This window comes from Sinohyriopsis cumingii, chromosome 15, assembly GCF_028554795.1.
Source record: "Sinohyriopsis cumingii isolate HCF-2022 chromosome 15, ASM2855479v2, whole genome shotgun sequence".
Taxonomy (NCBI): Eukaryota; Metazoa; Mollusca; class Bivalvia; order Unionida; family Unionidae; genus Sinohyriopsis; species Sinohyriopsis cumingii.
Window position 1 is genome coordinate 3,557,245 of NC_142975.1, and position 22,217 is coordinate 3,579,461.

General features: G+C 42.0%; 1 protein-coding gene across 1 annotated transcript in view; it reads right to left on the reverse strand.

Annotated features, from left to right (window-relative positions):
• LOC149781137 (uncharacterized) overlaps positions 1–22,217 on the reverse strand; it is a 45,060-nt gene that overhangs the window by 21,974 nt on the left and 869 nt on the right. The window lies entirely within an intron of this gene.

The following is a 22,217-nucleotide window of genomic DNA, read 5'->3' on the forward strand; positions in this document are numbered from 1 at the left end:
TTTTTAGAGTGTTTTGTTGTGAATTGTGAATTGAATTGTAAATATTTATAAAAGAATAAATTAATTATATAAGGTAAGTGTCTTTGGGTTTTTGATTTTAAAATAAGAACCTATTCTCACGCACTCATACACAGACACGTACTATAGGGGTAAAAAGTTTTTTTTTGAGTTGTTGACAACTGAAAGTCTATCTCTTTTCGAGAGACGTGGGTGGGTGGCCCTGAAAAGAGCCTTTTTTGGTGTAGGGGTGAGTTTAAGCAATCAACTTTAAATGCCTTAAGCCTTTGCCATGGCAGAGGCCTACTTCTGGACTGCGTAATGTTGATGATGATGATGATTGGGTTGAAATCACTAAGGGTGGTACGGTAGGCTTAGTCACAGGGCTGGAGTGTTTAGCTCGGGAAGGTCGTATTCTCTTCGGTCGTGATAAAGAAGTCTGATACATTTGTTTCAGACTTCTTAACTCCGCTAAAATGTCCAACAGTACCGTGACGGTTTAACTTTCACCCTCTTGTTTCTTTGCTTCTTCTTATTATTTTTTTCTTACCTCTTCTTCTTGCTGTTTTTGCTGTAGAAGAAAAGCTTGTTCTGCTTCATTTTGCTGCTGTATAAATTTCTCAAATTCTTCTTTCTGTCTCTGTCTAAAATTCTCCACGTGTGGTAATGAAGGAGAAGGTGACGAAGGTTCTGGAACAAATTCTTGCGAGGTAAGAAAATCCACATAATCCCAGTTCACCTCTTCTGAAAGTAAGTCCGGGTTCCCTTGTGTAGTCTCAACGGTTGGTGCACCCCGAATTGATTGTTTTCTGAGTTTCCCTCATGTTGAAAAACTGTCGCATGGATTGACTGTGCACAGGCGATAGCAAATCTATATAGACTACGTGACGTCACAGACTGCTCTCTTCGGATTGGATGTGGGCTGACTGAATTTTGTAACGCGTGTTTGGATTGGTCAACGAACTCAATCCGTTTTAATCCTTTCTCTTCCTATAAATAAGTGCAGTTCACTGCATTCATTCACCTGTTACTCGGCGCCTTAAGATGTGTACCGATGTGCAATCTTCTACGCTTGTGTCAACGATGATGTATGTCCGATCCGAGTGGACAATTGTCCATAGGACCGACACGAACCTATGGATACGTAGGATTTACGTGGAGAGGAAAGGATGCCTCAAAAGAGTTTTAGTCTATGGACCTACCATTATACGAAGCCTAAGACGAAAAAGATGTTGCAGATGCCCTTTATGTTAAGGGCATATTAACATAAACCCAAAGCCCCTTTTCAGGGCCACCCACATCTCTCGAAAAAAACTTTTTTATTTTATTTGTGTGTGTGTGTGTGTGTGTTTGTGTGTGTGTGTTTTATCCCTCTCCCCTGTTCCCTTTCCATAGCCCCATCAGATCAGGTCGGGACCTTATTAAAATAGGGTCCCGACCGTGTTCCATTTTCCCTTGTCGCTCAACTGTCCCACGATTTTTTTTCCATGTTAAATTTCCCTTGAGGCTAGAGTGACCCAAGACTTTTTTCCCCATGTTAAATTCCCCTTGAGGCTAGAGTAATCCAAGACTTTTTCCACATGTTAAATTTCCCTTGAGGCTAGATTGACCCCTGATATTTCCCCATGTTAAATTTCCATTGAGGCTAGATTGACCCAAGGAGTTCTGTAATGCTAATTTCCATTGAGGCTAGGGTAGCCCCATACACTACTGTCAAAGCTCAAGCTCTCTCTCTCTCTCTCTCTCTCTCTCTCTCTCTCTCTCTCTCTATATATATATATATATATATATATATATATATATATATATATATATAATTCCAATTTTTTATACATTGTGTTTTCTGAGCTTTGATTGTATGTAAACAGTCACGTGATACATATCTGGAATTTTTTACACATTGATGCATTCTGCGGACTACTTTTGTTACGGTTAGGGTTACCAGATGATTTGAAATCAAGTTTTATCTATATCTACGCTTTGCATAGTAATAACAACAATCTCCCACTCACCCACTCTTCTGATTTCTGATCAAAAACGACAAGCCACAGCTTAAAATTGACCGCTAGAAGTTAAAACAATGTAATTGCACAGACCTTCCTGCATTTCAACACTCACCCCTTTTGCCAAAGCAGGCATATGTCAGGTTTTAGAAGCCAATCTTCGGAAACTATTGCATTTCCGCTCCACAACATGTTAGAACAGCGGTCGTTAAAGTTCATGATCATATGTCAGCTAAGGGATGTTACTATAAATGGACACGATTTTGCTTTCGAAAGATCGAAATGCATATAAAGTAACTACGATAGTAGTAAATGGGGTCACCCTAGCGACAATGGGAATTAGCATTACAGAGACCCCTGGGTCACTCTAGCGACAATGGAAATTTAACATGGAGAAAAATCGTGGGTCACTCTGGCGACAAGGGAAATTTAACATAGAGAAAAATCGTGGGTCACTCTGGCGACAAGGGGAATTGAACATGGAGAAAAATCGTGGGTCACTCTAGGGACAAGGGGAATTGAACATGGGAAATAGAGTTTGGGTCTGTCTAGGGACAAGGGGAATTGAATATGGGATTTTTTTTTTTTAATTTTTTTAAATTTAAATTTAAATTTAAGTTTAAAAAAAGGGGTAGGCAATTGAAAGGCTATCTCTTTTCGAGAAATATGGCTGGCCCTGTAAAGGGCCTTTGGGTTTTTTCTTTTTCTTCTTCTTTTAACTTCTTAACTTTTTCCACCATCCTCTTATTTTGTCCATCATTCCTTTCTTCTTTTTCTTTTCTGTTTCTGGTATCCAGTCCGGGTGACCCATGGCTCGGAACTTGGCCTGTATTTTCATCCAGTTGTTATTCAGTTAGTCGAATTTTAATTTCTTCTTCTTATTCTGTTCTTCCTTTCTTTCTTTAGTCCACCTTTCCTTTATGTTTTCTACTTCTTGGGTCATCACTTGTTTCATTATTTCTTCTCCTTTTTTCAACCTGTTCAGTCCCTTCTTCATATATGACAACTCCGTCCAATACACTATATGTTCTAGGAAGCACCGGACTTGGATGACATAATCCAGTGCTTCCTTCAAACTCCCCACTCTTACATAAGGTGGGTCAATAAATCCTCTTGATTTGTTGACTTCATCTTCTATCATTCCTTCTATTATATGTCTGGCGGCCGTTATACGTTCGACTTGACTGGTTACCAAGTGTTCTTTATCTTCATACTCCCATTCCTTTTGTATCCTTTCTATAGCATATTCTGCATCTATTATCCAGAAATAGATATGCCTCAATTGATTAAATAAATCAGTCACTTGCGTCATCTTGTCTAGATTATTCTTTGTAGAATGGTTTGAACGACGAATACTGTGGGTTCTTATACGAAAAGCGCGGACGTGAAGGAAAACATCCCCTACTTTTTCATTTCATATAACAAAACCCAAACTATACTCTCCAAATACGCTAAGAAACAATTAACAAAATCCATAATCTACTATCCACACAATCGTACGTGAGCGCTTACAGAACTCTAACTATACTCTTCACATACGCTAAGAAACAATTAACAAAATCCATAATCTACTATCCACACAATCTTACGTGAGCGCTTACAAAGCCCTAACTATACTCTCCACATACGCTAAGAAACAATAAACAAAATCCATAATCTACTATCCACACAATCGTACGTGAGCGCTTACAAAACCCTAACTATACTCTCCACATACGCTAAGAAACAATAAACAAAATCCATAATCTACTATCCACACAATCGTACGTGAGCGCTTACAGAACCCTAGCTATACTCTTCACCTACGCTAAGAAACAATAAAGAAACCCATAATCTACTATTCACACAAACATACCTTAGCTCTTACAAGCACCAACACACAAACACATACCCTCACACTATCTTAAAAAAGAGTTAGTGTTTATATTCACACTACTCTACCTACACATTGGCAAATCGATGGTCATTTCTTTTCTAGAGTATTGGTTAGCCCTGAAAAGGGCTGTTTTTTTGTTTGGAACTTCATGGACACCTGGTTAATGGTGGCACCTTCCAGGCCTGGCGCCGCATACACATCTTATCCCCCAGTTACTTTTTACCTTTTGAGGGGAGAGAGCAGAGGCAGGATATGTTGCTTCAGAATCCCAATTTTCGCTCTCTGGGATTCTGAAATTTCTTCTTCTTCTCTCCTTTTCCTCCTCCTCCTCTTCTTTGTATCTTCTCTCCTCCTCTTTGTATCTTCTTTCCTCTTCTTCTTTATATCTTCTCTCCTCCTCTTCTTTGTTTCTTCTTTCCTCCTCCTCTCTTATCCTTCCCTCCTCCACAATGGCTTCCGCGGCCAGTTCATTTAATATGCGCCTGGCATATTCCAGATGCACATGAAGTTCCAACAGTTTCTCCAGTCTCGTGTTCATTTTTGGTGTTGATCAATCAACAAGGGTAGCTGGACTGCCGAACGAGTTTCAAATTATAGTGAAAGCGCGGACGTGAACGAAAACATCCCCTAAAAACATAAAATTGATCTTACCTAGATCATGACCATAAAACAACGCGCCGACCTAAAAGAAACACTCACTCACTTTTTATGCTACCCATCACTATTTTAAAATTTTTTATAAATCACTTCAATAGACTATCCACATACGCAAAGCAATCCAATCTAACTCCAAATATACACCTCAAACACCAAAAAAGACATCATTTTAATCTACTATCCATACCAATTTACTTAACCACTTACAAACACAAACACACAAACACATACCCTCACATTTTTTTAAAAAAGAGTTAGTGTTTATTTTCACACTACTCTACCTACACACATTGGCAATTCGATTGTTATTTCTTTTCTAGAGTATTGGGTAGCCCTGAAAAGGGCTGTTTTTTTGTTTGCTATGGCATTCTTTTTAGTTTCTAAGAATGCAATGTCCTCTGAGGATAGACATTCTGGCGATAGGTCTGCTTCTTCGGAAAGAGAAGAAGAACTCGTTGATGTCGATACGACAATCGACAAAGCCTCTGTCAGCTTCAGGTTGCTGCTGCTGCTATTGTTGTTGTTGTTGCTGCTGTTTCTGAAGTCTGTACTTCTCTGTCCATTCTTCTTTTTCCCTGTTCATTTCTTCTCTGAAGAGCTCTTCTATCAGGTCTTCAGTGATTTTTAACATTCTCACATTCTCTATTTCTTCTGGCTTCGGTATCAGACTGTGTCTGACCCTATGCAAATTCACGTAGGCTTCGTTGAGTTTAGCTAGTTTGGAGCACATCTTCTTAGGAGGATGAGTCGACAATGGATGGTTAGACTGGAAACAACCCGGTTTTTAAAGTCAAAGCGCGGACGTGAAGGAAAACATCCCCACACAGTTTTTGAGTCGCAACGTTTAGTGAATGTCATGAGAGGGATAGTAAGAAATGAAAGAGCATCGATCCAACATTCTTATAGCTAAACAAAAGACAAAGGCATTTTTTTCAAAACACAACATTTTTTATTCAAAAATCACTTAACACTAAACAACAACTCTAACATTTTTAACAATAATCCAACAATATAACATCAAAAAATTTTTTTCAAAACACTAAACAACAACAACTCTAACATTTTTAACAATAATCCAACACTAAAAGTTTCTCCACTAGGTAAAGAGGGATAACAGTCTTCCATGGTTTCTAGTAATCTAGGATGACTTCTCTCAAACTGTTGATTTCTATGGTATTATCGAATTCTGCATACATGATGACGTTCACCGTTTCATCAGGGTCTCGGTCTTTAAACTGAATTTCCACACGAATCTGGCCGGATTTTATAGGGTGGAAATGTCCCTCGTCGCTGTCTTGGTCTGGAGTGAAATCGAAAGCCCACAAAGCGTAGCCTCCTGCATAATCCTCGTACGTAATACCGTGACTGGTATTGGTTCCTAACTGTCCGGTGGCTTCGTACAGGGACAAGTACGATCTCAAGTAATTCTTCTTGGTAAAGACAGGTTCGAAAGGTCGGGTACACAAGGTCTTGCCATCGCGACTGACTTCGATTTTGGACACGCCAAAGTGTTGAAAAGTAGAAAGGATTTTTTTCGACAGCTCCGTTGAAGGCTGTATTCTCGACGAAACCAACGATCAAACGTTTGGGTAACTGTCCTTGGAACAGATGATCTTCGATCATGGATCGCTGTCCCTTGGGAATGGTGAAGGTTTTCACTTCCACGCGTCGTATGGGATACTTGGCGGTCGTTCTGCTCAACGTCTGACTGATGTCGTTTCCCACTTTAGGTAACACTTCCACACGGCGTACGTAGAGTCTGGCTTCTAGGATTTTGGTTTTGTAACCGTCACTATCAGCCATCAAATGGAAAGCGGCACTGCTACGATTCAGTCTCAGGCGGACATCCACCCCGTTCAGCAAATACTTTTCTTGCAACCACATGTCCAAATGCAAACGATCCATCAGTTCTAAACTTGTGTCGGCTCCCGTGATTCTCTTTCTTCGTTCTACAAATCCATCATTGTTGTCTTTCTTTTCATCAGTTTCCAATATTTCAAACTTGGTAGGTTCGTCAGCTTCCCATACCACACAGGCATTGAGATGAGTGTTCTTGGCATCTATTCCGTACGTCAAGAGATTTTCCAGGTAGGCACGATAAGGGTAAGTATCCATGCTGCTAATGACCAGTTTGTTATTCAAGTACAAGTCCACTGAGCTGAACAAGGAATGCATGAAATTGTTGACGGGAGCTACTGCTTCATCGTCTATAGCACCTCCAGTCTTATCTAGAATTTTGACTTTCAGGTACAAGTAACTGCTATTCAGATCGATGTAATCTTCGGGCTGTCCTTTGATTTCAAACTCGATGGGAGCGGAATCGGTCAGTGAGGAGACGGGATGAAATTCCCCCCACTGGGATTCTTGCATCGTCATCATCGTGGGGGGCATGGCAAACAGATCCAGTTCCGTCTTGGAACAAGCGCAAGATTCTCGGTGCATCATTTTTTTGTCTCTTTTCTCAATAATCGAAAACGTCTAAGTCTCGAACGGTTCTTCTTTTCTTGGCCTTTCTCGCTTGAAGTCTGGTGAAAGGGTGTTTTCTTCGTCGTCTCTTTCTGCCTTGTCCTTGCTGAATGCCTGACTCGGTAGCGTGCAGGGCATTTATAGGTGTTTCTCGTTGGCCTAAAATGTCTTTGCCCGTTTGCAGCAAGACATTTTTGCCTGCCCTCATGAAGGCTTCTTTAGGGTTTTGCTTGTCGATGATGACATTTTGGAGAAATTCTTTGCCTTGAGTCAGTGCCGCATCTTTCAAGGCGTGCAATCCGCGTGTCACCATCGGTTTCAACACCGGGGCCACCGAACGAAAGGCCGATTTTAACATGTCTCCTAAACCGTGTCCTCGCTGTCGAGCAACCCCTCGGTACACTGGATACATGACTTACTTACGAGTCGTGAGAGAACCGTTTTCGAAAATGGAGTTTCACCGTGACTTTTCCTTTGGTGAATGGAATATTTTCTCCCAGATCTCCTTTTATAGCAATGTTGACCGTGTCCAAATACGACTTACTGACAGGAAAATAGTGAGGATGTACAAATTCGCGGTGGACGTGGTAAGTGTTTCCACCTTCCTCGTCAGCGTCCGTGGCAGAATCCACTTTGAAAGGAATGACACGCAGTAACGGTACGGAGGTGTGTCCCACCACGTTATACTCCACCACATCGGAGTACACAAACATCAAATTCAGTCCTTGGTTCAGTTCTACCGGGGCACGAAATAACTTGCTAAAAGACTCGTTGTCGTAAACGATGGGTAATTCGTTTTTCTTGAGCATGGTCTTTCGCATGTCCATGTCTCCGCCCAACATGTCAAACAAATCAGGACAAAATAAAATGGACAGGATTTTACTCCGTTCAAATTTCATCAAGAAGCGACGAGCTGCTTTGTGGTACTCCATGGTGACACTTTTGTTGACATGCTCCAAAGCTTTCAGAAACACGACATTAAACCTAGAGCTTATGGTGCTGACCAAATGTTGACCACTAAAATAATAGCCTGGGAGAATGAACAAGTGATAGGTGGTGTACTTTTGTGTACGGGTTTTCTTGTCATATTTGACATTGCTATCCATCCACTGTTGCATTTGCTCGTCATGAACTTCCACATCAAAAAAATTTTGATTGGGAAGGACATTGAGGACTTGGGTCGGGTGAATCATTTCTACTAAAGCCACTTCCCAATGGGCTTCGTGATCTAACTGGATGGCTTGAGGTAATTTGGCCGTGTAACAGCACAACGTGTTCTTGGGAAACACCTCCATGGAACTGTCACCGGGTAAAGTTAAGTAAAATTGGTTTTGGTGACTCATAATTCCAGAGTTCTGTGGCTGTCCGAGGGGTCAGTGGTCGTCAGAGGCGTGTCTCCGCCCAAAATGGGGTTCTGGTTGTGGTTGGAGTGGTGACTGGCACTGGCACTGGACACGTGGTTCCCGTTCGAGGTGAATTTCAGGGAGGGATTAGGGAGCAGGTAACCGATGCAACTGCTAAAATGGTCCACAATTGTTTGTCTCCTTGTTGCAAACTCAAATTGGCGATGGCTGCCCCGATGACACAATACACCACGAAGATTTGGCAGAAAAAGACGATTTGCGTTTTAGGCACACGTTCTCCACACCACACCCACAAGGGTTGTTTTTGTAAATCTTGCACAGAAGAACTGGGTGAAGGAGGAGTGGTCGACGTAGCTGCGTCTGTGTGAAAAGGCATGATGGTCACTTCTTTTTATAGTCGATGACTTGCGAAGCGTCGATCCAAGAATCAAAACTGGGCGGATATCCTTTCCAACGTACTTTGACTTCTTTGACACGTCGTTTGCCCACTTTACGGGTTCTGCGTTCGAGAATGCTTTCGATATCGTACACGTCGTCTTCTTTTTTGGTGACACGTTGTAACTCGGGCAAATAAAACGTTCCTTTGAGCACTTCTCCGTTCATGTCTTCCAATTTATAGACGGCAGGATGACGGCCATGCACTCGTCCAGTGACGCGAAACAGTTCGGTCGTCCAGTTAGGTAAGTAACCTTTGTCGAAAGTGCGTTTGGTTTTGCCATTCCACACCCAATCTCCTACGGCCAACTCTCCGCTTTTCTTGGGGACAGCCCTCGTCGGGGACGTACCAAACAGACGCTCAAACACCAGCACTTCGTTGTCGGGAGTCACGTCTTGCGGGGCACGTCCGATGCTTCGATGGTAAGATTGGTTGTACGCTTGCACCAGGTGCGGTAAGATGTCGATGTACTTCAGAGTGTGGTGATGCGTAAAATATTTCCACATGCGTTCTTTCAAAGTGCGTTGAAAACGTTCCACGATGCTGGCTTTGGTTTCGGGATTCTCGGTGGTAAAAAAATGAATGTCACGTTTCTTTAATTCTTTTTGGAAAGCTTGGTTCAGAAATTCGGTGCCTTTGTCCGTTTGCCATCGAAGAGGGTGACGACCGCTTTGTTTCAACACCCGTTGCAGGCCTCGCACTAACTCGCTGTTTGATTTGGAAGTCAAGGGCACGACCCAGGCAAATTTGGAAAAGACGTCGATGACACAAAACAAATATTTGTAGCCACGATTGTAGCTGGCCAAATGAGAGACATCGGCTAAATCGGCTTGCCATTGATGATCGATGCCTTCCACTCGGGTGCGACTTCTGGCAAACTTGCGTCGAATGGGTTTGTGTAAAGTGTAGGTAGCTTGTTCTTGTAACCATCGTTGCACTTGAGGTAAACGGAGACTTTTCAGTCGCGTTTTGGCAGCACGATACAATTTTTGAACTCCTGCGTAACCTGCAGGATGGGAGGGATCGTAGTAAATGCTGGCTAAGACTTTTTCCATTTTTTGTGTTGGTTGGTGTGTTAATAAGGCACCCACTCTTGGAGGATGCTACTCTTTTTCTCTTGGGGTATTTTCTTGGATTGCAATGCTTTGCGTGTGCGGCCGGCAATAGGTGTTGAAGAGGAGGAGGATGTCTGAGCGGGGGATATCGGTTCTTGTTTCACTTCTGTCTTCACTTCTGTCTTCACTTTCTTTTTCTCTTGTGAGGAAGAAGGGGTGGCCATCATCTTTTTAATCCATCCAATTCTGGAGGTAGGTGGTTTTGTTAACTTGCGTACTTTTTCTGGTGGAGTTTGAAACCCTTCTTCTTCTTTTTCTTTTCCTTTTTCTGTCTTGGTCACTGGTACTGGTGGTACTGGTACTGGTACTGGTGATGGTGCTGGACTTTTCATCAAGGTCTTAAAATCTTTCAGAGTGGGTAGAGCTGTTTCGTCTAAAGCTTTCTGGTGAAAGAGTTGCAGTCGTTGCAAGAGTTGACCGTACTTTTGCGATTTTTCTGTTTCGGACAAATCTTGGCGATCCATCAAGGACTGCAATTCGTGTTGCAACTGGGACATCTCGCTCAAATGGGGATTGGGAGGTAAATGCGGGGTGCGTTGTTCTTGCCACCGATGGTATTCCATCCATCGTTTGTAAGGCACTAAAGCTAGTTTTCGTCCTTCCATGTGGTTGTCAGGGGTCGATTCTGAGATCTTGGAACTTCCGAGGGCCTTTTTATCTTGCTCCCACCAGTCCTCCCAACATGGTTCCCAAGACTCCTTTCAGTATGGGGCCTAACAAGAGAGGTAAAATACCTCCACGTTGGACCAACATCTTCTTTTTTTGACGAATGGGAATTTTCTTTTGAACCATTTGGCGAAGAACGTGACGATGTCTGCCTAAGCATTGTTTCTGGTGTTTGGACAAAGGGATCGTGCCTTTCAAAACGTTCAAACAACATTCGCACACGGTATCGATGACCTCTTTGGAGGCTGTTTGAATGAGTTTTTTTCGTAGGGGTGGAGAAGCTTTGGACAGGACAGATAACATGTCCCCATGTTTGGCTAAACGTGGTGGCAGTCCTTTCCTTTTCTTTCCTTGGGGTTTTCTGGAGGGTGACATCTTTGAGTCTTCAGGAGCACCAAAAAAAACACTGATACCCGACTTGGTCACAGGCCTTTTTTATACTGGAACGCGTCGCCACTGATTGTCTTGACGTCGTATCAGTTTGAGGACAGGCATGACACATTGTGCAAGGGTACGTAACGGACTAAATCGAGCCAGTTCTTGCTTGGACAAATCCAGTAAACTTTGTAACATACCCGATCTTTCTTGAAATTTGATTTTGGGAGAAGGTACTTTGTGAGCAGCAGCCACTGCCACTAAATTGGAGGGTCCTGTAACTGGGGAAGTTCTTTTGGGAGTCATCAACGGAGAAGTTCTTGGTGTGATCAACGTCTCCAAGTACTCTTCAGTTCCTGGTGTCATCAACGGAGAAGTGGACAAACGTGAGGATGCCGCAGACGCAGTCACTGCCGTGGCAGATCGTGGTTTGCGAGTGTAAGGTTGCGTCCTGGCCGAAGTGCCTCTCTTGCGACTAGTCTTCTTCTGTGGACTTTTCTTTTTCTGGGGACTTTTTCTCTGTTTCTTTTTCTGAGGGCTTCTTTTCTTTTTACGGGTTGGTGGTGTCTGGTCAGAGGAGGGTCCTGCCACTGGAGAAGTTCTCCTTGGGGACCTGGTCTTTTTCTTCTTGGGGCTTCGTTGGACTTTTGTCTTGGGTATAACTTTGGGGGCATTAGGATCCCATCTTAAGAGTGAGCGAGTGATGACCCCTCCTAGAGTACCGCTCCCTCCAAGTTTCAAAATGATTTGTTTTTTGGTTTGAGTGTCGATGCGGGGATCGGCCAGTTGGACCAAACTTTGTTTCGATCGAAAAAGCGTTTGGTTTGATGAGGAATCTGAATGATTCCTTGGAGTATTTGACGTGCCGTCACCGTGAACCATCGTAAGACTTCTTTGAGACTAGCTTCTAAGACACGTGCTCGTGTTTGTGGATCTTTTTCTCGACTGATGCCGTACAAGGCACGAATCAATTTGACGGGAAGATGCGACTGAAGGGACGTCATGTTCGCACTGAGAGTGAGACAGACGAAAAAGGGTCTGAGGTTTTTATAGATTTTTTTATGTGGAGTGAAATGAAGTCGAGGACGGAGACATGTACAGGACAGGCCCTCCGTCTTGGCACCAGTGGTGAAACAAGTGGGTACGAAATCGCAAATCCTCGGGAGTCGTAGGTTTCAAATCGACGAGTAAATAGGCGTGTGGCGTTTGAGTGGCATCGTCGTACGCCTGAGTCAGCCAAGGCGTTCCTAACTATTTGGCTAAGACTTGCACTTGCGATTTATCTCGAGGGCTTTTAAACAAGACCACGTAATGCGCATTGAGACTGATGGTGCGATGGGCTTTACTTTGTTGAAACAAATTTTGGGTGATGTAAACGACACTGGCATTACGGTGATGCCCTTTACGCGTGAACCACAGTTTAATTTCTTCTTCGTCTTCTCCTAACATGTCGTCGAAAATGACCAAATGGGTTTGACGGGAGTCAGAGACGATGCCGTCGTCTTCTTTAGGAATGCCTTCCACAAACACGATGGAATCGCCTTGACTTTCTCGCAAGAGGTTGTACGCCGATTGCCACTCTTTGTAACACCACACGATCCGTTGAGGGGGTCGATCGATCAAATGATGTTTATGTTCGATCAAACGTTTGACGAATTCGGTTTTGCCTGAACCGCTAGGTCCAGCAATGAGCATGTTAAAGGGATGGCGAGGATACAACGTCTCCCAACTGGCACGATCTAAGTGTTCGTCGATGACTTTGACAGTAGAGGAAGAGGGAGCAGAGACAGCAGAGGTAGCCATGGTGTGAGAAATGTCACTTGTGACACGAAAAAACAAACAAGACAAGAGTTTATATACTTTTTCAGAACACGTTTATTGAATGTTTTTTTTCAAACATGAATACGAAAGACAAAAATACATAAAAGCCAAAGGCTTAAGTACAAGAATAAAAGGCACATGATAACCATGAACGTGGAATAAACACAAGTGTCTGTACAACAACCACATGTTTTGGGTAAAGTTCTAACCAGTTCTATAGTAGGGGGTAAGGTCACACAAGTGTCCTCCCGAAAGGGTCTTTCAGGCCTGTCCACGACAGCCCCGTCCTGGGTGACGGGTTCTTCTGGCACCGTCACTAACACGGGTTGAAAAGTAACTTTTTTCCTTGAATAACTCTCGTGCATACTGGGCCACCTCTTGTGTCCAAGCCTCAAAACCCTGGTCTCGGTGATGTCCAACATTTGACTCCTAACCAATCTGGTTTCTTCTTCGTCAACGACATGGTAAGTTACTTCAATGAACAATGAACTATCGATCTTGCCTAGGGTTCCTTTTCATATACAGACCAATACCGACGTGACCGTACGGCAACGTAAAGTGATTGGGAAGTCGCACTCGCTTCTGGTATACAATTTGATAGACTTTTTCCAAGGGTCGACCGACGATGTGGTGAGTGGGTAAACGTACAATCTTGTTCGGTTGATAGGTGGTCACTTTAAAGTTTCCATTCTCTCCCGATTGCAAGGCTTCTTTCAATACCCCAAAGTTGACCACTCGACTGGTACGATGATTCAGTCAGTCCTTTCACTTTGCACGTCGTGTGCACTTCTTCTTGTTTGTCCCGGTATTCGTAGCCGTAATTTTTGGGGCCGCCACTGACGAAACTTAGAATCTTGTCGTCGGGATGCTCGTCTGTCCAGGCTCCTAAACGGTCTCCTTCGATGTCAGGGTGCTGTTGACTCGGGTGATGGATGTAAATGCAACTGTCCGTGTCAAAGTACAGGACGCGTTCTTCTAACAGTTCTAAAGCTTCGTACAATTTTAAGCGAGCATGAGCTGTCACGTAAGCCGCAATGATGACATTTCCAAAAGGGTCGTCTTCTACAAAGTCCAGATCTTCTTAGTAAATGACCAAGATCAAATCCTCTCGAACAACGTCCACGTGTTTCATGTATTTGGTTTTGTCGTGAATCATCTGGAAGTAGCGGGAAGGTTCTGTCAAATATTCCGTCTTGGGTAAACACGGTCGTTGTGCCATTTTACCCCACAAGCAATTTAACATCACTTTGGCAAACGATCGCCTGCCTTCGTTTTTTTCGATGTGGTCTAGAGAGATGCCTTCTTGTTCGTAGTATTTCTCTTTGAATTGTATTTGGTCTTAGGGAGTGTGACACCAGGAAGGATAGCCGCTGGCTTCTTGTTTCAGTTTCAAAAAGGCATCCACGTAGTCGGCGAAAATGCCTTTCTGAGTAGGGTCACCCTTGTGGTACTGTTGTGTCTTGGGAAAGTGGCAAATTTCGTACACTTCTAACAGTTGGTATCCCATGTCCAGAGCTTTGAACAATACCACGCTGACCCAGGTTCCCATCAAGGCACGTTCCTCCTGGCTGTGATGGCAAGGTTGGTCCTGGTTGCACGTTTCGGCACAAGTACGGCACAAGGGAAACATCAGTTTGCCTTGACAATGGTGAGGTAAGACGGGATGGTATAGGTTCGTGGGAGGCAAAACTTTGCACTTGATCAAGCCTTCGTATTGTCGAATGTTGACCAGGTCGATGTGTTCCGTCAGCAATTGCGGGTGCCCTACGGGAAAGCGACAATATTTGCACACGTAGGGATACAGCGAACACACGTCCAAGTATTTGATTTCTTCTCCTTTCTCTTCGTCGGCTTGGTACAGCAAACAGGTGGCATTGGTCCTTCCTCCGTACAAACTATCCCTCGGGTTCAGGGGGTCCATGAACTGGTAACTTTCCACGAGGCGTTTAAACTCGGGATTGGTTTTCATACGGTGATCGTACTCGTGTTCCCACATTTCCACCACTTGGTATCCTTGCTGTTCTAACTTTAGGCGCCGCTGACAAGTGTCCTGGTACAAGTCTTCCATGGTTCGTTGTAAAAACTGATTTTTAGTGTCACGGTCAGGGTAACAGACAGGACATCCGTGAAATAAGCAACCGTTAAACTCGTACACGATCTTGGGGTTTTCTAAGTCCCAGCCATCGACCGAATACGTTCCGATGGTCTTTTCGCCCCCTCCGTTGCGGGCATGCTGAATCCACTTGTCTTCCTTGTCGCACAAGTAATGTAACCAACGTAGGGCTTTGTCATGAGTATTGACGTTTGACAAAGTGGATCGTTTGAGGACTGATGACAGCCACGGTGTTTTCAGGCATGAATCGTTGTCGATACACTAAGGAACACGCTTTGGCAATGGTGCAAGCTTCTTTCAAAGGATCGACCCCTCCGTGTTCCATGAACAGTTCTTGAAATTTTCCACAGCAACGTCGTAAAATGTCCACGTCGGAACGACAATACTTTAGCATTTCTTCCTGAAAGTCGAAAGGGTCCGAGGCGTGAGCCTGGTACCAAGCGTAGAAAGCTTCTCGTTGTTCGGTACGCATGTTGTCGGGGTCGTAAAGTGTGGAAAGTACCCTTTAGCCATTTCTGTCATTCCAAACGTTTTAGGCATTCGGCTCAAAGGCATGGCCAAATAGCTCATCGAATCTTTAAACTGTACTTGTCCCACTTGCATGAAAATGATTTTGGCTCCGTTCAAAGTCACTTTAGGACGCTCGGTGCCTTGTTCCGTATAGTATCTCAAAAGAAACTGTCCATCGTATCCGGAGAAATTGTGAGCCATCACCGTGGCATGACGATGACAATCTCCGTAACGTTCGATGTCCTCTTGGTTCCACGTCTTGTCGATGGGGTCTAAGACCCATTGGGCAAAATCAGCTAACGTGTTCGGTCCCCGAAAGATTTTTTCACGCCCTCCAGGAATCTTGCTGCAGTGAGGGCAATGACTGAAGATAGGTTCTTGAATGCACTTCTCGCACGCTCGATGAGCCACGCAGAAATTAGGAATGTGAATGCCGGTCTCTTGCATGCATTCGAAATCGAAAAAGATGAAATTGCTTTTCTTCTTGTGACCGTCCTCTTTCTCTGGTGGGGGTTGGTATTTTTGCACGTAGCATTGGTGTTCCAAGTCGACGATGTGGTGACAAATGTGACATTTTTTCTTTCCTCGACATACGTGTGCCTCGGTACTGTTGGTACGTATGCCTTGTCTACACGTAGGGGACAATCTCAGGAGTTGACAAGCACATTTCTTCTGTGAACCTTGTGTTTTCAAATGTTGTTGGTAACAGGTAGGACTGACAAACGTGCGCAGACAAGTTGAACAAGGCACTGGTTCTTCGCTCAGACAGGGTGGAGAGGCTAAACATCCTGGGCATTTCCATCCACAATGTTTGTGTTGCTCTCGATTGTTATAACCATAGTCACATTTCTCACAATAATAAACATATCCCAGGAATCCGGTGATACTGGTAATGGTATCGAAATGTTCATCGTGATGATAGACATGAATGTATTTTCCGTCGTTAAAATCTTGGCCTCGAAACAACAGAGACCCACGCATTTATTGAGGGTGCACTTTCAAGGTGTAGCGTGGAGCTAGGGCATCTTGCAATTTTTGCATCTCAGGAATGCCACAGGGTGTGTCTTTGGACAGTCCGGCTTGTTGTAACAGGAGTTCTGCTTCGTTTCGTTGTTTGGCTCGGTCCGTTCGTTGAATATTTTTCCAGGTTCTTTTCCATTCTACCGTGTCGTTCTTGTTGGCATAGGTTCGTCCCACCACGATGGCACGGGCTAAGCACATCTGGTCTTGAGGGTTGTTAATTCGGACGAGACTTGTTTTGGTGTTGCGAAGGTCGTCCACCAATAACATCTTTTTGCGTCCTGTCCCTTGAGGAAGAGAGACGTGGGCCATTTTCAGTGTGGCTTTACCATCGGTGATGTCAAACTGGTCATTAGATTGTTGTACGTGTTGAATCTTGTCCATGATTTTGGAAGGGGTTAGTTCTGCGGGTCTGCTAAACTCGATCCAAACAGGGGATTTCAAACCGTCGTGATCTATGGATAGTGTCAAGCGATCGTCTTCTTTGGCTTGACATTGTCGCTTGAGTGCGGTGAGCAAAGAATCCCACATCTCGGTGATAAACCCTTCTGCTTTCTCCAAGGGTACGTCGGCCTTGAAATCTTTAAACTTCACCGTGTAGGTGTAAGCCGTGGTTCTAAATTTTCTAGAGGAGCGCTTTTCCGTCTCTCGAATGGAATAGTACTTTTCAGGGTTGACTAAGGGTGGTGAACTTGGTTTAGAGGGTTCGGATTCTGGTTCACTCATGTCCTCTTCAAAATCACTGGCATGAATTTGTGCCAAGATTTCAGCCCTGGTACGAGGCGATAGATCACGTTTCTGCCTCTTACTTTCTTCTTCTTCTTTCTTCTCGAATGAATAGGATCGTTTCATCTTGAGTGCAAAACGTCAAATGACTCAAGTTCAAACACCATAGACTAATTTATAGTCATGGCAATCCAGCGTATATAAAAAGGGTGTGTCTTGTCCTTTCACTATTCATTTCACTCTCAAACCGAGGAGAACGATGGAAGAGACTACGCAGATGGAACGTTTCGTCAGAGCTTTGCGAGGGGTCATTAGAAAATTCTCTTCAGACCAGCCGACGGACTACTCTCCTTCCTTTCAAGATAAAAGTCAAGATACTTGCTATATCTGTCAGAAGAAAGGGCATTGGTCTTCAGAGTGTCCAGACCGTCAAAAAAGAAAAAAAAACAGGGGCTAAAAAAGACAAAAGTCAAGATACCTGTTATTATTGTAAAGAAAAAGGACATTGGTCTCCAGATTGCCCAAAAAAGAAACAAGAGGAGTCAGAAGAAAAGAAGGATTCTTCAGAAGAAGAGAAGGATTCTCCGAAAGAAGAGAGGGATTCTTCAGAGGAAGAAGAGGAAGAAAGAAGACAATTCTATTTACAAGAGGCAAAGAAACAGGAGAAGAAAAGAAGAAGGGAAAAAAATGAGGAGAAAGAAGAGGAAAAGACGGTGAAGAAATTCAAAAACAGAGAGACTAAATAAGGAGAAAGAAGAAGTCAATGAACTTTTTATTAAAGTGTTGTGTTGTGAATTGTGAATTGGATTGTAAAAAATGGAGAAAAGAATACATGAATGATATAAGGTAAGTGTCTTTGAGTTTTGATTTTAAAATAAGAAGCTACACTCACGCACTCATACACAGACATGTACTATAAGGGTAAAATGGTTTGTTTTTTTTTGTTGTTGATTTTTGAGTTATTGGCAAATTGAAAGGCTATCTCTTTTCGAGAGAAGTGGGTGGCCCTGAAAAGGGCCTTTTTATTTTGGTGTAGGGGTGAGTTTAACCAATCAACTTTAACTGCCTTAAGCCTTTGCCACGGCCGCGGCCTACTTCTGATGATTGGGTTGAAATCACTAAGGGTGGTACGATAGGCTTAGTCACAGGGTTGGCGTGTTTAGCTCGGGAAGGTCGTATTCTCTTCGGTCGTGATAAAGAAGTCTGATACATTTGTTTCAGACTTCTTAACTCCGCTAAAATGTCCAACAGTACCGTAGCCGTTTGATTTTCACCCTCTTGTTTCTTTGCTGCTACTTCTTCTTGCTGTTGTTGCTGTTGTTTTTTCTTACCTTCGTCTTGTTGCTGTTGCTGTTGCTGTAGGAGAAAAGCTTGTTCCGCTTCCTTTTGTCGTTGCATAAATTTCTCCAATTCTTCTTTCTGTCTCTGTCTAAAATTCTCCACTTGCGGTAATGAAGAAGGTTACGAAGGTTCCGGAACAAATTCTTGCGAGGTAAGAAAATCCACAAATCCCAATGTACCTCTTCTGAAAGTAAGTCCGGGTTCCCTTGGGCAGTCTCCCCTGCTGGTGCACCCCAATGGGTCGTTTTCTGAGTTTCCGTCATGTTGAATCACTGTCGCATAGATTGACTGCACACAAGCGCTAACGAATCTATATAGACCACGTGACGTCACAGACTGCTCTCTTCGGATTGGATGCGAGTTGACTGAATTTTGTAACGCGTGTTCGGATTGGTGAATGAATTCAATCCGTTTCAATCCTTCCTGTACCTATAAATAAGCGCAGTTCACTGCATTGATTCACCTATTCTCGTCGCTTCAAGATGTGGACCACAGTTGAGTCATCCACCCTTGTGTCTTCCATGATGTTTAGGACGGACATGCTCATGTATGTCAGGTCCAAGTGGACTGTTGTTGATAGGACAGATACTAGTCAATGGATGAGGAGAGTTTACATAGAAAGACAAGGATGTCTCAAGAGGGTACTTGTGTATGGACCGGCAGTTAGAAGGAGTTTAAGAAGAAGAAGAAGAAGATGTGACAGATGCCATCTATGTTAATATTAACATAAACCCAAAGGCCCTTTTCAGGGCCAGCCATATTTCTCGAAAAGAAATAGCCTTTCAATTGCCTACCCCTTTTTTTAAATTTAAATTTAAATTTAAATTTAAAAAAATTAAATTAAAAAAAAATCCCATATTCAATTCCCCTTGTCCCTAGACAGACCCAAACTCTATTCCCCATGTTCAATTCCCCTTGTCCCTAGAGTGACCCACGATTTTTCTCCATGTTCAATTCCCCTTGTCGCCAGAGTGACCTACGATTTTTCTCTATGTTAAATTTCCCTTGTCGCCAGAGTGACCCACGATTTTTCTCCATGTTAAATTTCCATTGTCGCTAGAGTGACCCAGGGGTCTCTGTAATGCTAATTCCCATTGTCGCTAGGGTGACCCCATTTACTACTTACGATGTTGCTACAACAACACGTGCCACAGGCAAGCGTAATTTAAAAAAAGAGGAATATTTCTAGCTAAACCGCAACAACATTTCTTTTACATATTAAATTAATGATCATAACAGTATATCAATGACATTCTACCTCATATCACAGTATAAAAAATCGATCGATGAATTTTGGCTAGCCAAGAAATGGCTATGTATTCTATCGCAGTTAAGAGGCTAATGAAAGAAAACTTTGATATACATACAAGTGAATATTTCGTTGATTAAATATGCTGATCTGATGTTAGAAAGGAAGTAAATTGGAATTATAAGGATTAAATGATCATGGTTGGGTATTTATCGATGTGAAAATTTTACCTAATCACTCACAAAGATTACGTTAAGTCATTCGGACGCAACTATGATCATTTAATCCTGTGTTATATATATATATATATATATATATATATATATATATATATATATATATATATATATTGCGATTCCCGCCCATAACATTCCAAATCTAGTTATTTTGCATTAGCAAGAATGACCACAACAGCGGTATGGTTTACATTTCTTTGCTGAAGATAACAAATCATACAAATATGGAGACTAGAATTATGGCTTATTCCGTAGAAAATGAATTTAAAATTCTCTTTGCAAATAAAGGTAAACAATCATATCCATGAAACATATCAAATATGTTCGACATGTTGTCAATATGCTCGATAATTGTTTCCACAATCTGAGTAACAACATAATGTGAACATCGTCATGGACAAACATTGTTGACTAATGCCCGAGACAAGCCTATTGTAAAAATTGCTTTTATAATCGTTTCAAGAGATGATTAGAGTTTTTGTGTCTGGAGTAATAACTGTTGAGCATAATAATGATCTTAGGGTGAATTATCAAATTATGGTATAGATTTACTCTTTTTGATGCAAATTATCAAATTATGGTATATATTGACTCTTTCTTACGCAAATTTTCACATAATGGTATATATTTACTATTTGTTATGCAAATTATCAAATTATGGTATATATTTACTCTTTCTTATGCAAACATGAATGGGAAGGGTATATTTTATGTTAGATTTTATATCATCCGAATTATTTTCCGCAATTTTCCTTATACAAGAAAGGCTATGCATTACCCAAAATCTGCCAGATTCAGGCCAGACGGTAAACTATGGTATTGCATCCTTATTCGAAAATGTAGCACGTCACGGAACCAAGTGAAAAGGAGAAAGACTTACTTTAAAAAATATCGGAAAGAATTCGCTCGTTGTCATTCTACAAATTAATTGGTACTTCTTGTCACATCTGTAGTGGTTTACATCATAAGAACATGTATATTGGTATTTTCAAGACTTTTGAGTAGCATTTTGAACCTTTTCCTAAAAAAACAATGGAATTTCGGAATGATTTTAAATTATGATTTAGTTCAGAAGTAAATAGGCACGTTACAATTCATTCTGGTTTGTATTTGCGTCAATTCGGGGAGTTCTGTTATAGGTCCGCTATTTTTTATATAAATCACATTGCTGATAATGTGTTTAGTGTTAAGTCATAAATTGTGTCAGTTCCTAGAGACAAGTGTCAGATACAATACAATTTAAAATAACGTATATCTACCCTGGTGTATGTTCTACAGAATTATATCGCAATCTATGGTCCTACTTTATTTGTCGACTTCTTTTCCTTCTATTTTGTCCACTCGTCATCTCTCTCTCTCTCTCTCTCTCTCTCTCTTGAGTCATGCACGCTTATAGTGACGGAACTTACATTACATTTCTATGTTGGTCATACAGTATCGTGTATCTATTACACCACACAACACATGACATGCGTGTTTAAGAAAACCTCTTGATTGCATATAGTATTATAAATGTTTAAGTATCGATTTTAACTGCTACCAATATCGTAGCTAGGTCAGTAAACGGCGGATAAAGAAATAATTGATTAGTGTCGATTGCTAACTAAAATTAAATGACTACCGGAGTTAGGGTGCGCCGTCTCTAAACGAAATAGAATGCAAGCACGACAACTCACAAATTGTACATGTGAAGGCAGAAGAAGCAAACTTTGCAACCCAAACACTTATATGTAAACTCACAAAATCTGTTGTGTAATGATTATACGCCATGAAGCCTGTTGGAGACCTCTTTCATGTTACTATAATATCATTACCCAACAACATTCAACGTATCAATTTGAACAGGAAATATGTTAGCGAAATATTTCTTCATTTCTGCAGGGGAAAATTCAACGATTTGACAAAGAACAAATTGGAAGCGTTATATATGCAATTGTAAATATTGCAGTCCCAAAATTATTGTAAAAGACCCTACTACTTTCAATAATGTATTGATGTATCTCTTAATCACATGGGCACAAAATAAAGAAACATAAATAAGACAATCGAATGTGTTTGCCTTTAAAGTAAAAAACAAAAAGAAAACATGGTTTATCTAAGTAGATATAAAGAAAGATTCGACTTCTGAAGTTGGATCATTGTGTATTATCACTAACGGCGAATAAATGTGAAAATGTTTGTTATTTTTTCTCCATACAGGTTCCACATCTCTATGATATATGATTATCTGAATTCAAATTGAATTT